The sequence below is a fragment of the Zosterops lateralis genome (genome assembly GCF_965231275.1).
Source record: "Zosterops lateralis genome assembly, contig: HAP1_HAP1_SCAFFOLD_51, whole genome shotgun sequence".
NCBI classification, from domain to species: domain Eukaryota; kingdom Metazoa; phylum Chordata; class Aves; order Passeriformes; family Zosteropidae; genus Zosterops; species Zosterops lateralis.
In genome coordinates this window covers 336,126-351,720 of record NW_028154613.1, presented here as the reverse complement: position 1 = coordinate 351,720, position 15,595 = coordinate 336,126, and the positions used below count along the sequence as shown (strand labels likewise).

General features: G+C 54.5%; 1 protein-coding gene across 1 annotated transcript in view; it reads left to right on the top strand.

The window, feature by feature from the left end:
* Positions 1–13,701: 13,701 nt before the first annotated feature.
* LOC310923397 (uncharacterized protein) overlaps positions 13,702–15,595 on the top strand; it is a gene marked incomplete at its 3' end in the record, with an annotated part of 245,064 nt that continues 243,170 nt past the window's right edge. The window contains exon 1 of the mRNA XM_083885418.1: positions 13,702–13,763. The remainder of the gene's footprint in view (positions 13,764–15,595) is intronic.

Genomic DNA, 15,595 nt, shown 5'->3' with positions numbered 1-15,595 from the left:
AATTGTCATTTCTATGTGTAGTCAGTCTTTAATGCTAGTAATTCTTAAAAGAAAAAGGGGGAATTGTGGAGAGGTTGAGAAGCTGGCTGAGAAATGGGAAGAAGATAAAGGACACAATAGCTTTCAGAAAAGACACAATGGATCTCAGAACTAGAAGCTAGGACAAGGCCAGCATGAGGATGAGGGAGAGGAACTGAGATCATGAGAAAGAGGAGTTAAATGCTACAAGGTGATACAAACTGTTGCAATATGCTGATATAACATGAAGTAAACTATTGTATAGTCACTACCAATTAGGAGCTTAGCTTTTGCAATATGTATGAGTTAATTAAGCAAAGTATATAACTCAAGACTGTACTTAAATAAACTGAGTTCTGCTGATGACCATATGGTGTCAGTGTCTCCCTTCTCCGACAGATGATCAGTTTGGACCTCCGGTTGAAGCCCTTCCCACATTCCCCACACTTGTATGGCCTTTCCTCAGCGTGGGTGTTCTGGTGATGGATCAAGTTGGATCTGTTGCTAAAGCTCTTCCCACATTGCTCACACTGGTAGGGCCGTTCTCTGGTGTGGATCCTCTGGTGGCAGATCAGGTGGGAGTTTCTGCTGAAGCTCATCCCACATTCCCCACACTCGTGGGGCCTCTCCCCAGTGTGGATGCGCCGGTGGGTGACGAGGTGGGAGTTTCGCTTGAAGCCCTTCCTGCAGTCGGGGCAGCGGAAGGGCCTCTCATCAGTGTGAATCCGCTGGTGCCTGAGGAGATTGGAGCTGGTCTGAAACCTCTTCCCACACTGGGGACACTCATAGGGTCTCTCCCCAGTGTGGATCCGCTGGTGGCTGATCAGTTGGGACCTCTGGTTGAAGCCCTTCCCACACTCCAAGCACTTGTGGGGCTTCTCCCCATCATGAAGCTGCTCATGGACCAGCTCAGAGCCCTGGCTGAAGCTCTGTCCACCTTCCCGGCTCAGGGAGGGTCTTTCCGCCTCAGAGGCCCCTGGGATGGGTTTAGAGCCTCTTCTCATGCGGGATCTTTCGGGCTTTTCTTCCCCATTGGATTCTTGCACTGTGGAGCTGCTCAAAACAGCCTCATCCATGAGGTTCTCTCGTGGGGATTTGTCCTCCCTGGTCTCCATCCTCAGCTCCTTGTCTGGGGAAGGAAGGACAAGGAGAGGACGGAATTTGCTTCCGTGCCAGAGGGAAGAGGAAGGACAATCCCCCCAGTCCATCCCCAGCAGGACAGTGTTGGCAGCAGGGTTGTCCTGCAGCCGGGGGTCGTGCTGGGCTGGGAGATGGAGCAGGAGAGAGGGGGAAAGGGGCACTGACTTCCTCCTCACCTGCCTGGCTGTCCTGGGACATCTTCCTCTTCCTTGCAGCCTCCTCCTCCACTTGGCCAATGCTTTGGAATGGGAGGTCCTGATTTGGGGTGAAAACAAGAGATCAGCAAGTTGAGTTTAAGGTTTTACCTAAGTCCATCTCTAGAGGTGACTGCCCATTTGGGGTCCAGAAAAACCTCCCAAACATCAACATTCAGCCCTGAAAATGCCTCCCAGCAGTTCCCCGTCTCTCCTCTGTCATCTTTGGTGTTCGAGGGTTCCCCCTGTCCCAGCTTCTGGGGGAAACACTTGAATGGGGGTCCCCCGTCTACTTGGTCCTTGACCTACCCCGACTGCTGTGATTCCCAGGAATATGAGAAGTTCCCCTCTTTTCCATCTCCTCAAAGAGATGCTGCAGGTTTTTGGGATCCCAAGGTCCCTTCTCCCCTTATTCTCTGCTTTGGGGTGCAGGGGGTCCAAGGAGTCCCCCCTGCCCCTCTCCAGGCTGTTGAGGGTCCCGCCAATCGCGGCGCTCCCCCCCCTCTGGGCTCCCCACTTTGGGCTCCTGGGGGACACAGGGCTCTGCTCCTCCAGGCTGCCTCTGCCAGCAGCTGCCACTGGGACCCCCCCAATGTCCCCCCAAGGGGCATTTTCCACTCAGATTTGGAGTTCTCCATTCTCCAGATATCCCCCCAAAAAAACCCAACCCAGGGACCCCCCAGGATATCTGGGCCCAGCTCCCCCTCCCTGGTCACCTGTGGGATGGGGGGTGATGATCCCACGGGTGGGGGGCTGTGAATTCAGAGAGTGCTCAACCTCATGGTTCTTTCTCTGTTAAGGGTAGAAGGTTCTTAGCTCAGGAACTGGCTGACCTCATTCAGAGGGCTTTAAACTAGGTTTGAAGGGGGAAGGGGATGCAGCTGGGCTGCCTGGAAGCAGACCCAAGGGTGCTAAGCCTGAGTTAGGGCTGAAATCAGTAGCCCAGCTGAAGGGCATGTACACCAATGCACGTAGCATGGGTAACAAACAGGAGGAGCTGGAGGTCATGGGGCAACAGCAAAACTGTGATGTAGTCACCATCACAGAAACGTGGTGGGATGACTCACACAGCTGGAGCACTGCACTCCATGGCTACAGGCCCTTCAGAAGAGACAGGAAAGGGAGAAGAGGTGGAGGGGTGGCCCTTTATATTAAGAAGGCTTATGATGCAATAGGTATTGAAACTAATGAAGATTCAGTTGAATGGCTGTGGGTAAGAATTAAGGGGAAAGCCAACAAGGCTGACATCCTACTGGGAGTCTGTTATCATCCACCCAACCAGGAGGAAGAGGTGGACAACTTATTCTATCAGCAGCTGGAGAATGTTTCAGTATCATCAGCCCCTGTTCTTGTAGGTGACTTCAACCTGCCAGACATCTGCTGGGAACTTAATACAGCAGAAATGAGGCAGTCCAGGAAATTTTTAGAGTGCATGGATGATAACTTTTTGTTAGGTGAGCCCATCAGGAGAGGGACTGTGTTAGATTTGTTGTTCACAGACATGGGCTGGTGGGAGATGTGGTGGTTGGAGGACAACTGGGGCAGAGTGATCATGAAATTATAGAGTTCTTAATAACTGGTGAAATCAGGAGCTACATCAATAAGACTTTTTCACTGGACTTCCAGAGGGCAGACTTTGGCCTATATAGGAGACTTATTCAGAGAGTTCCTTGGGAAGCAGCTCTTAAAAAGAAAGGAGTCCAGGAAAGCTGGGTGTTCTTCAAAACAGAGATTTTGAGGGCACAGGAACAGACTGTCCGTGTGTGCCAAAAGATGAGCTGATGAGGCAAACGTCCAGCCTGGATGGGCAATGAGGCTTTGGATGAACTCAGGAATAAAAAGAGGATGCATCATGTTTGGAAGGAGGGTCAGGGGGCTCAGGAAGTATTTCAGGTACTGCTAGAGAATGTAGGAAAAAATTAGGGAGGCCAAAGGTCAGTTTGAAATCAAAATGGCAACTACTGTAAAGGACAATACAAAATGTTTCTATAAATACATTAATGGTAAAAGGAAAGGTAAGGCCAACCTTTGCTCTCTGTTGGAAAAGGGAGGGAACATAGTAGCTGCAGATGAGGGGAAGGCAAAAGTGCTTAAGGCCTTCTTTGCCTCAGTCTTCAGTGGGAAGATGACTTGTTCTCAGGACAACTGCCCTCCTGGGCTGGTTGATGGTGTCAGGGAGCAGAATGGTGCTCCTGGTATCCAGGAGGAGGCAGTCAGAGAACTGCTGAGATGACTGGACACTATAAATCTCTGGGCCAGATGGGATCCACCCCAGGGTGAGGAGGGAGCTGGCAGATGAGCTTGTGAAGCCACTCTCCATCATTTACCAACAGTCCTGGCTCACTGCTGAGGTTCCAGGTGACTGGAAGCTGCCAATGTGACACCCATTCACAAGAAGGGTGGGAAGGAGGATCCCAGTAATTATAGCCCAGTCAGCCTGACCTCAGTACCTGGTAAAGGTAATGGAGCAGTTTATATTGAGTGTCATCACACAGCACCTCCAGGATGGCCAGGGTGTCAGAGCCAGCCAGCACGCGTTTAGGAGGGGTGGGTCCTGTTTGACCAACCTGGTCTCCTTTGATGACCAGGTGACCTGCCTGGTGGATGCAGGAAGGGCTGTGGATGTCTGTCTGGACTTCAGCAAGGCCTTTGGCACTGTCTCCCACAGCACACTCCAGGATAAGCTGGCAGCCCGGGGCTTGGACAGGAGCACTCTTTGCTGGGTTAGGAACTGGCTGCATGGCCAGGCCCAGAGAGTGGTGGGGAATGGTGCTGCATCCAGCTGGGGACAGTCACCAGGGGTGTTCCTCAGGGGTCTGTGCTGGGGCCAGCTCTGTTCAGTATTTGTATTGACAACATGGATGAGGGTATTGAGTCTTTCATTAGTAAATTTGCAGATGACACTAAGCTGGGAACATTTGTTGATCTGTTGGCAGGTGGGAGGGCTCTGCAGAGAGACCTGAAATGGTTGGATGGGTGGGCAGAGTGCAACAAGATGGAGTTTAATGAGTCCAAGTGCCAAGTCCTGCACTTTGGCCACAATAACCCCTGCAGTGCTCTAGGCTGGGGATGGTGTGGCTGGACAGTGCCCAGGCAGAAAGGGACCTGGGGGTTCTGGTCAGCAGCGGTTGAACATGAGCCTGCAGTGTGCCCAGGTGGCCAAGAGGGCCAATGGCCCCTGGGCTGGATCAGGAATGGTGTGGCCAGCAGGAGCAGGGAGCTCATTCTTCCCCTGGACTCAGCACTGGTGAGGCCACACCTCGAGTGCTGTGTCCAGTTCTGGCCCCTCAGTTTAGGAAGGACCTTGAGACGCTTGAACGTGTCCAGAGGAGGCAACGAGGCTGGTGAGGGGCTTGGAAAACAAGCCAGAGGAAGAACGACTGAGGGAGCTGGGGCTGTTTAGCCTGGAGAAAAGGAGACTCAGAGGTGACCTTATCACTCTCTACAACTTCCTCAAGGGGGGTTGCAGACAGCTGGGGGTTGGTCTCTTTGTCCAGGCAGCAACTGACAGAAGGACAGGACACAGTCTTCAGCTGTGACAAGGGAAATATAGGTTGGATAGTAGGAAGAAGTTTTTCACGGAAAGAGTGATTAAATACTGGAATAGTCTGCCCGGGGAGGTGGTGGAGTCACCATCCCTGGATGTGTTTAAGAAGAGACTGGATGTGGCACTCGATGCCATGATCCAGTTGAGGTGCTGGGGCTGGGTTGGACTCGATGATCTTGAAGGTCTCTTCCAACCTACACATTCTGTGATTCTGTGATGGGACCCTGACTGGGGTTACTGGGAGCTACCAGAGCCACGCAGGAAACCAGCTGTGCACACATTGGGAGGAACTGGGGAAAACTGGGAATGACAGGATGCATACTGGTGACAACTGGGAGGTTCTGGCAGGGACTGGGATAAAACTGGGGGCAACTGAACCATGCTGAGGGAACTGGGAGTGCCTGGCAATGACTACAAGGGCAACTGGGATATACTGGGAGTGCCTGAGACCATGCAGGTGGTGACTGGGACCACACTGGGAGCCACTGGGAATGTGCTGGTGGGAACTTGGACCAATTGTGAGTGACTGGGGCCCTGCTGGGAGAGACTGGCATCATACTGGGAGTGATGGGGGTTTTCTAGGGGTAACTGGGAGAACTGGGAACACAGCAGACAAAAGAAGGAGGAACTGGGAGCAATTGGGACCCTGCTGGGGGCAAATTGTACCATACTGGGGAATAATTGGGAATGACTTGGCTCATACTGGGAGTGCCAAGGAAACTGGAACCACACGGGGGTGTGTGGTTACTAATAAACCTCCTTCCTCCCCAAAAAACAACAACCCAACCCAAACAAACAAACAAAAAAACCCGAAAAAACCCCCAAACAAAACCAAACCAAACCCAAACCCAAAACCAACCAAACAAAAACAAACAAAACCACCTCCCGGGGACCCCCCCATGTCCCCCCGAGGGCCATCTGCGCCTCGCCTTTGGAGCCCTGCCAGCTCCAAACATCCCCCCAAAAACCCCAAGCCCAGGGAGTCCAAACCCGGGATATCTGGGGCGAGCTCCCCCTCCCCGGGCACCTGCGGGATGGGGCTGACCGTCCCGGGCCGAAGGAACTGCAGGTAAAGAGCGCTGAACACACGTGGGGCTTCCTCTGCCTTCTCCTCCTCCTGCTGCTGCTCCTCCTCTTCCTCCTCCTCTGTCCCTCCTCTTCCTCCTCCTCCTCCCGGCCGGGACACGCTGGGGCAGGGCCGGGTCACTCCCAGCCAAGCTCAGGGCAGAGTAAGTTTGGGGGGAACAGAGGGAAGGGGATGGGAGAGGGGGCCCAGGGGGATCTGGACCCCCCGAGGGTCCCCCAGTTCAGCCCCAAGTTCCCAGGAAAACTCCCCTTCAAAGGGCAACACCACTCCCGGTGATTCTGGCAGTGGAGCCCCGGGGGGGGCTGGGGGTCCCAGGGGGGATTTGGGGGTCCCAGGGGGGATTTGGGGTTCCCAGGGGGGATTTGGGGATCCCGGGAGGGTTTGGAGGTCCCGGGAGGGTTTGGGGGTCCCGGGAGGGTTTGGGGGTCCCAGGGGGGATTTGGGGGTCCCGGGAGGGTTTGGGGGTCCCGGGAGGGTTTGGGGGTCCCAGGGCGGGGCCGGTGACAGAGCTGGGACCCCGAGCCGGGTCTGAACCTTCTCACTGTGCCCGGGCAGCGTCAGCGTGTTCAGGGAGATCCTGGGGCCCGGGGGGTCACCCCAAATCCCAGGGGAGCCCAAATGGCCAGGGAGCCCCTGCAGTGCCCCCAGCGCTGGATCTGCTGCAGGCAGGGGGGCACCAGCACTCGGCCCCCACCCCCCACCATCACAGGGGGGCAGAAACGGGGGAGGGGCACGGACAGGTCGGGGGGACCCCCAAAGTCCTGGGGGAGGGGACACGGGGGGACTCCCAGGAATCCCCGTGGGGGGATGAGGGGGGACCCAGGAGGAGTTTGGGGGGGCCGGGGGGGTCATGGGGGGACCCCCAGGAGTCTTGTGGGGGGTGGGGAGGGCAAAGAACAGGGCGACCCCCAGGATGGGTTTGGGGGGGATCTGGACTGGAGCTTCCCTGGCAGTGGGATGGGGATGGGAACTGCCCATGGAATTCCATGGGAATGGGATGGCAGTGAGATCCAGCTCAGAATTCCCATGGGAATGGGACAGCAGTGGGGTCCATCCTTGGAGGCCCCACGGGAATTCCCATGTTCCCAAATTCTGCCCTCCCAAATCCCACATTTCCCAGTCCCACATTCCCACGGGAATTCTGCCCTCCCCCCCTTTATGCTCCAGTGCCTCCCGCCCATATCTGACACATTTCCGGAGCCATTCCAGGCAGGAGTGCCCCAGGGCATTTGTCACTTCCTCAGCCTGGATCTCCTCCTGTTCCCGGCGCCTCTTGGTGACCTGGGCAGCGCCGTGGCCACCAGGAATCCCCCGGATCCCCGGGGGCTCGGGAGGAATGCCAGGAGTGGGAGTGACTGGGCTGTACTGGGATCCTACTGGGATCCTGCTGGGAGTGAGCAGGAGCAGCGGGATGGCTCCAGGGCTGGGGCTGGGGGCGCTCCTGGGGGGGCCAGGGGGAGTGGGACCCCCGGCCCCGGGACCCTGACCCGCCATTCCCGGCCCCGGGACCTCCCTGCTCCCCTTATCCTGCACAGGGACCCCCTGAATCCCCCATTTCTGAACACCAGCACCCCCTGCTCCCCTTTTCCCGGCCATCCCATGGCTCCCAGCCTCCAGACTTCCCCTGTGCTTGACTTTGGGATGGTAAGGAATGCCTTGGACCCCCATTCCTGCCTTTCCCAACCCCCAGCCCCACCTTTCTTCCAAACCAGAGACTCCCTGAACTCCCCCTTCCCAAACACTCTGAGTGTCCCCACCCTGGTTCCCCCTTTTTGGGAAACCCTGAATTTTCCTTTCTTGGGCTCAAGGACCCCCTGGAACTCCCTTCTACCTCTCCAAGTCCCTGCTCCCCATTTCCCTGACCCTGAGACCCCCCTGCACCCCCATTCCTGAGAACCCAGGTGCCCTTTTACCCCTTTGCCCTGCCCTGAGACCCCCCTGCACCCCCTGATCCGGCACCAACACAACCTTTTCCCGGCCACCCCGCCTCTCCCAGCCCCCAGACCCCCCTTTTCCTTCTCCCTGGGACCCCTGGGCACCCATTCCTGCATTTCCCAGCCCCTCCTTTCCTCACACTGAGGAGCCCTGGCACCCCCTTTGCTGGGCACAGGATTCCCTGGACACCCCATCCCACCTCTCCCAGTCCCTGCACCCCCTTGCCTTGACTCGGAGCCCCTGAACCTCCTTCAGCTGTCCCAGCTCTTCCAGTCCCCCCTTTCCTTGGCCTCTTGACCCCCCTGGATCCCCAAACTCCCACTTTCAGCCCCTCAGCTCCCCCAAATCTCCGTGTCCCCCCAGTTCCCCACTCCCTGCAGTCCCTGGAAGTGGTGCTGTTGGAGCCCGGCCCGGGGGTCCCCCAGTCCTGGATTGTGGGGACGGGGACGGGACCCCCTGCGAGCGCTGGGACAGCGAGCGGGGCCGGATGGAGCCGCAGACACCGGGGATGGCAGCAGGAGCTGGGCTGGGATATTGGGATAGCCAGAGCTGGATATGGGATAGCCAGAGCTGGATATTGGGATAGCCAGGGCTGGATACTGGGATAGCCAGAGCTGGATATGGGATAGCCAGAGCTGGGATATTGGGATAGCCAGAGCTGGGATATTGGGATAGCCAGAGCTGGGTATTGGGATAGCCAGAGCTGGGATATTGGGATAGCCAGAGCTGGGTATTGGGATAGCCAGAGCTGGATATTGGGATAGCCAGAGCTGGGATATTGGGATAGCCAGGGCTGGGTATTGGGATAGCCAGAGCTGGGATACTGGGATAGCCAGAGCTGGATATTGGGATAGCCAGAGCTGGATACTGGGATAGCCAGAGCTGGGATACTGGGATAGCCAGAGCTGGGAAGCTGGGGGAGGAGGCAAAGAAGTAAAATTTTTAGTTGACACTGGAGCAACATATTCTGCTTTGAAAAAGGGTTTAGTGCCTATAGAAGATGATTATGTCACAGTAGTAGAAGCAACTGGCCCATCTGAAAAATCATATTTTTGTAAAACATTAAAATACAAGTTTGAGAAACACTAGGGCATTCATAGATTACTGTATCTACCAGGAAGGGATTTGCTGGAATTACTATAAGTAAATATTAATTTTTTTAATGTTAACATGAAATTTTTTTATGTCAACAATAAAATATTGTGGGATAATCAGACCTGGCATATTGGGATAGCCAGAGACAGGATATTAGGATAACCAGACCCAGGACATTGGGATAACCAGCCCCAGGACATTGGGATAACCAGGGGATGGAGGGAATGGAGGACTCTGAGGGGCTGCAATGGGATCTCTGGGGTTGGGGGGATCTGTGGGGCTGGAATGTGAATCCAGGGAGCTCCAAGGGGCTCTGTGGGGCTGGGACACGACTCCATGGGTCCCTTCTCTCCTCGTTCCCAGGTCTCCACACGGTGCAGGTGGTTTCCAGCTGTGACCTCCTGTCCAATGAAGAATCCATGGATCCCACAGGTACGGCTACGATGGGTGGGATTTCATCTCCTTCCAGCTGGGATCCAGGAGCTTTGCAGTGTCCCACGGTGCCACTGGATCACCCAGAGGTGCTGGGAATGCAAAGGGATCCTGGTGGAGCAGATGAAGCATTACCTGGGACACACCTGTGTGGAAGGGCCCCGAAAAGACATCAGATATGGTCGGGAGGCTCTGGAGCACAAAGGTGGGTGTGGGAGGGGAAGGGGAATTCCCATGGGAATGTGGGATTCAAAAATGAGGAGACTTGAGAATACAGGAATTCCTATGGAATTTCCATGGCTGGATCTCACTGTCATCCCAGTCAGGTGAGAATTCCATGGCTGGATCTCCCCCCCAGCCCACTGCCATGGGAATTCCATGGGGAAATGATTTGAATGGATGACCAGTGCAATGAGAGCAGTGAGGTGAGGAGCAATCCCTGCTGGGATTCCAGGGCCCATCAATGCCAATGCTGTCCCCAGGCCGGCTCTGCTGTGCCCGTGGCAGCGCCAGGGGAGTGCCCTGTCCCTGCCCTGAGCCCAGCTGGAACAGGGCATGGGGTACAGACACTGCACTGTGTCGCCCAGGGAGGAGGTTTTGGGCTTCCTGCATCAGGAGGAGTGTGGCTGCCACAGCCCTCAGGCATCCTGGGCAGCCCTGGGGAACATTGTCTGTCTGTCTGGAAAAGTGGCCCCAGCCCTCTGTGGATTCCCGAGGCTGTGCTGGTGCCCCCAGAGCCAGATTCCGTCTGTGGGCTGTGAAAAGTTCCAAAGGCTCAGTTAAGTCTGGCAGTGCCAGGGCTGGGGCTGGCCCTAGAGAGTGTTTCAGCTGTTGAAATGCTGCTCTGGTGTTCTCAGCCCACAGGATAATTCTTTTCTCAGCTGCTTTTCCTGCCCCATGTTGGGGTTTTTCCAGCAGTCCATAATTAGCCCTCCACAAAGGACACCACCCCCCCATTCCCAGGAAAGCTGCCTCTCTCTCCCAGTGTGGGGCTCTGGGAGTCCACAGGTGGCTTCTTTCCCTTCTTTGCTCAGCTGCCCGTGTCCACGGGAGATCTCCAGGCCCCAGTAAACTCCTGCTCCCTTGGCCATCTGTGCTTTGTCTTTAGAAACTTTGGACTCACTCCCTCCCAAAAAGTGTAATAAACTTAGGGTAAGTCGTGTGCAACCATCTCTAGTTTTGGCTGCACTCAGGATGTCATCTGCACATTGAAGAATAATTCCTTCTGGTTCTTGTTTTTTCCAGTCTTTAAATTCCTTATTAGCTGGTTTTCAAATATTGTGGGGCTGTTCTTGTAATCTTGTGATAAAACTGTCCATGTGAGCTGAGTTTTCCTCCCTGTCTCAGGATTTCCCCACTCCAAAGCAAAGAGCTCCTGGCTGTTTTCATGCCCAGGAATGCAGAAAAAGGCAATTACAACAGTAAACCCCCCTAATTCGTCTGTCAGTGTGGTCAGAAGGGTGTAGGGATTGGCCACTATTGGGTTTATGTCCTCGGTATTTTGTTAATTGCTCTTAACTCTTGTACTAATGGATAACTCTCCCCATCTGCTTTCTCAATGGCCAAAATTGGGCTGTTGGATTTGGGCTCCCATTGCACTAACAGACCGGGCTGCAGGAATGTTTTAGTTGCAGGTGCCAATCCCTTCCAGCTCTCTGATTTCCAAGGGAATTGTTTTTGCCTTCCCTTTGCTGTGGCTCCTGGTTTGAGTGCAATCCTCACTGGTTCTGCTGCCTTGGATCTTCCTGGGACACCCCTGGCCCCCACTATTGGATTGGCCACATTTTCCACTTGGGCAGGGATTGCATCCAATTTTTCCTGTATAAAACATGCAGCAACTTGGGGAAATTTAGGTACAGGAATTCCTTGTGGACCCTTCCCCTTTTTAAATTTAATTTCTGCTTCCAATTTCTGCAGCAAGTCCCTCCCCAGCAGCGGTTCAGGGGAGTTGGGCATAAAAAGGATGGATGCGGCACGGGTGGGGTTAAAGCGGTTCCTGTGCTTAGGAAAGGGAGCTCCAAGGGTCCCCGCTGTCCCCACTCCCATCCAAAGGTGGGAAAACCCGGGATGGTTGGGAATGGGGGTCCCGGGTGTCCCCGGTGCTGAGGAAAGGAGGGGCCCAGGGCGTCCCGGGCAAGGCAGGAATAGGGGCCCAGGGGGTCTGTGGGCCAAGGCCAAGGGGGCTCTGGGGGCAGGGAGAGGCGGGATGTCCGGGAAAGGGGCGCAGGGCTGTCGGTGCCGGGTCAGGGGGTGCAGGGGGAACCCATGGCCGGGAATGGGGGTCCGGGGCTCCCCGGGCTGACGGGAACAGGGGATGCCGGGGCTGGGAGAGGAGGATCCCCGGGCAAGGGGCTGCGGGGCGGGGTCGGGGCAGGATAAGGGGGCGCGGGGGGTCCCGGGGCCGGGGAAGGAGCTGCGGGGGGGTCCCGGTGCCCGGGAATGGGGATTCCAGGGGCTCCCGGGGGGGCTCCACAAAGCCCCTCCCAGGGGGAAGCAGGAGCCGGCTCAGGAGCTGTGGGGAGAGAAAAGGGGCCGAGCCCGGCACGGGGGGACACGGGGGAGTCCCGGGCGCTGCGAGGGGGGGACACGAGCCCCGGGGACCCCCCTCACCTTCTCCCGCAGGGGAGGCCGAGCCCCAGCCCCGGCAGACGGAGCCAAGACGGAGCCCCCGAGCCCCAGAGAACACTGGGACCCAGCAGGACAAGAACTGGGGAACAGGGATCAGAGTGGGACCAACTGGGATAGACTGGGATTAGACTGAGAGTGACTGGGATCGTACTGGTGGAAACTGGAACCTTACTGGGACAAGTGGATGTGGCTGGGAATGACCATGAGTTTGCTGAGGGCAACTGGGATATACTGGGAGTGTCTGTGACCAGACTGGGAGTGACTGGGAACACACTGAGAGGGACTGGGGGTAACTGGGTCTACACTAGGGGAACTGGGATCCAGGGATTCTCCATTGGACAGGAGGTCCCAGCTGGAAACCACCTGCACTGTGTGGAGACCTGGGAACGAGGAGAGAAGGGACCCATGGAGTCGTGTCCCAGCCCTGTTGGAAAGCAGATAGAAATCTCCCAGGACCCCGTGCACACAGGCTTAGAGGCAGAAAAGAATGCAGGGGCTGCTTTGAAACCCTCGGGGAAACTGAGATCCATAAAGTCACACAGACATGAAGTGGGAATGTGAGTTTTAGTTTTAGGTGAGTAAAAATATGCTTTAAGTGCCTGAAGTGCCTTAAGCAAATAAGAGACTGTATTAGTTGATAGAAGAGCCCCAAAGTCCAAGTTAAAGTTCAGCAGCATTACTTTGTACAAAGTTAACTAAGTCCTAGACATAATATAAACATACCAGAGCATTGCTGACATTGCCAGACAGAATAGACAGGCTGTAGGCACAGGCCTTGTGTAAGAAATGATTACCATTGTCACACAACTGGGTTAGACCAGGAGAGGTGCAAAAAGACAGGAACAGCATCGTGTTTGTGGCTGGTTGGATGATTTAGGAATAGAATTCATTGTACTGGGGCTGCTGCTGCTGCTTCTGCTTGGGCCATGGGGACACTGTGCTGGAAGGCATTTTGCATGATGGGCCGGACTGTAACAGCCTGACCTTGGTGAGGCTGATCCAGCCATGCCATCAACTACTTTTCCAAGCAGCAGCACCTCTCTTGTTCCTGGGCTGGCCGCTCCAACTTGCCAGCTGTCCATCAGCAATGTGCCCGCTGCTCCTGCCTGCTGCCAGTCCTTCCCTGGCAGTGACAGCAGGAGCTGCTCCTGCCGCCGGCAGCTCCTGTGCCTGGAGTCCCTTCCCGTGCTGGCAGCACCAGCTGCCTCTTGCCTTCAGCCCAATGCCTGCCTGCACTTCGGCCTGCCTTGGCCAGCTCTCTTTTCCCAAGCCTTTGACTCTCAGGCTTCTGCCCCAGCCCAGGGACATTTGTTATTCCCATCACCTGCTGCTTTGACACCAGGAACCATTCTGGTTTGACCTAAGAGGTGAATCATGAAGATTGTGGTGCTTTCTTGTCCACAATGTCCTGTTAAGGCCCAGAACACACTGTTCTTACAGCTGGGATTGTGGCTGTTCCTACACCATTTATTCCACACTGCAGGACTAAAGGTAATCTCTCCTTTTCCTTACTAAGCTGAAGCTACAGCTTAGTGCAAGTATGTGTTAAAAGAGAGTGAATGCCATAATCCTCCTTTTCTTTTTCAGTCACTAGTGGATAGCTCCCTGAAGGATACAGAACAACTCAACAATGTTGTGCATACAATGAAGAAGAAAAAGCAACACAAAATTCCCTCTGGATGACGAGGTTAGAAAACCTGTTTTAATCCGTGCAACTGTTTCTCACACGTCTACTTAAACTGACAAGAAATTAAGGTGATTTTCTCCACACTGAGGCAGTTTTGCAATGAAGCAGCAGCGTGTCATGATGCTAAATAAGAATCTGGCATTACCTCTAATGGTCACTGCTACAAAGTGTATCAGTGCACAGCAAGGCACACTGGGTTATCACAGTTATTCCTCCCCTCCCGTCCCCTCCCCTCCATCAGCCTGAGTGCAAGTGGGGCATGTGCTGGGCATGGCTGGAGAATTCCATGGACAAAATCCTCCCCCATCATCACCTTTACATCTGCTCATTGCTCTGGGCAGCACAAACCTACACTTCTTTTAGTGGAAACATTGAATTGCTTGCAGATCATGACATCTGCAATACTAATGTACAAATACAGAAAAATCAACTTTGGTTTAAAAATGAAATATATTTTAAATTGCTACATCCACACTGCCGGTATAGAAGCACACAAATATCCAAGTTTAGAAAACTAGTTTATTGTTACAGTTGTGTTATGTAAATAAATGCAATAATAACTTTCAGTTAAAAAAACTAATTTACTAAAACCCTCTACAACCACTCACTACACACAAATATCCATGGAAATTTAACAATTTAATGTATTACATATTATTCCAACTGTACAGCCTATATACAAATACAGAAATATCAGTATCCCTCTCTAAAGGATCTTAGATCCAGTACTAAAGAAACAGAATTCTGTAAGCATATAACTGAAGATATATTAAAATATTTATATCCACATTATTATACAATATACAGATGTAAAACTGCAGTTTATATTTCATATGACATAAAGCATATAGAAATACACACACAACCTATCTATAAGTATACAAATACCAATGTACCAATATAAGAATCCTTACAACCCCATCAACAAACTCTACAGCCATACATCTGAACAAGTATGTCAGTATAAATACAGATGTCAGCACATCAATATACATGCATCAAGAGAACAATAGACATACATATATACCTGTACAAATACCAGTCTACATCAGGCTATATAAATAACCATCAACTTCTAACTCTCAGTGCCACTGTGACCATCTCTAACTCCAAGTCCATCAGCAGGAATTGCAGCTGCCCAAGTCCCCGGGCTCTCCCTGGGTCTCTTCCTCCCGTGCAGAGCAGCTCTCCTGGACAGGGACAGCAGACGGGACCCGTGGGGAGCAAAGGGAACACTGAGTCAGGATGGGGCCGTTTCCCTTGGCAGCAGCTGCCCTTCAGTCAGGGCAGGGCAAATGGCAGCGCCTCCCCAGGAGGGTGAGAAAGAACAAGTTTGTCCAAAGGCCAGGGCCAAAGGCCAGGCCACCCTCAGCCCCAGGCTGCCTGAGCGGCCCTGCGGCCTCAGCCGGGCTCTGGGCTGGCAGCAGCAGCTCCCTGGGCACTGCTGGAGCTGGTGGCCTTCAGCTTCTCCCTGCTGCCTCCTGTCAGTGCCCGCCTGTGCTCAAGGTCTGCAGGGCAGCTGTGGCCAAAGTGGAGCCTCTGCAATTGGTTCCAAGGGCTGGCAGAGCTGCAGGCCCGGAGCCCTGTGTGCTCCCTGCTGGCCCCTCCATCCCCTGAGCCCCAGCGTGCCCTGGGCAAAGCCCCGGCCCCCTTCAGTTTCTTCAGCCCCTCACAGTCCTCTCAGCCCACTCCATCCCTTCGGAGCCATCCCGGGGCCTTGGAGCCGCCAGCGCCCTCAGCCTGTGCCACTTCCCTGTGCCCTGAGTGCCCCCGTGGCCCTCTGCTCCCCCAGAGCCCTCAGTGCCCCCAGCAGCTCAAGGGCACCGTCCCTG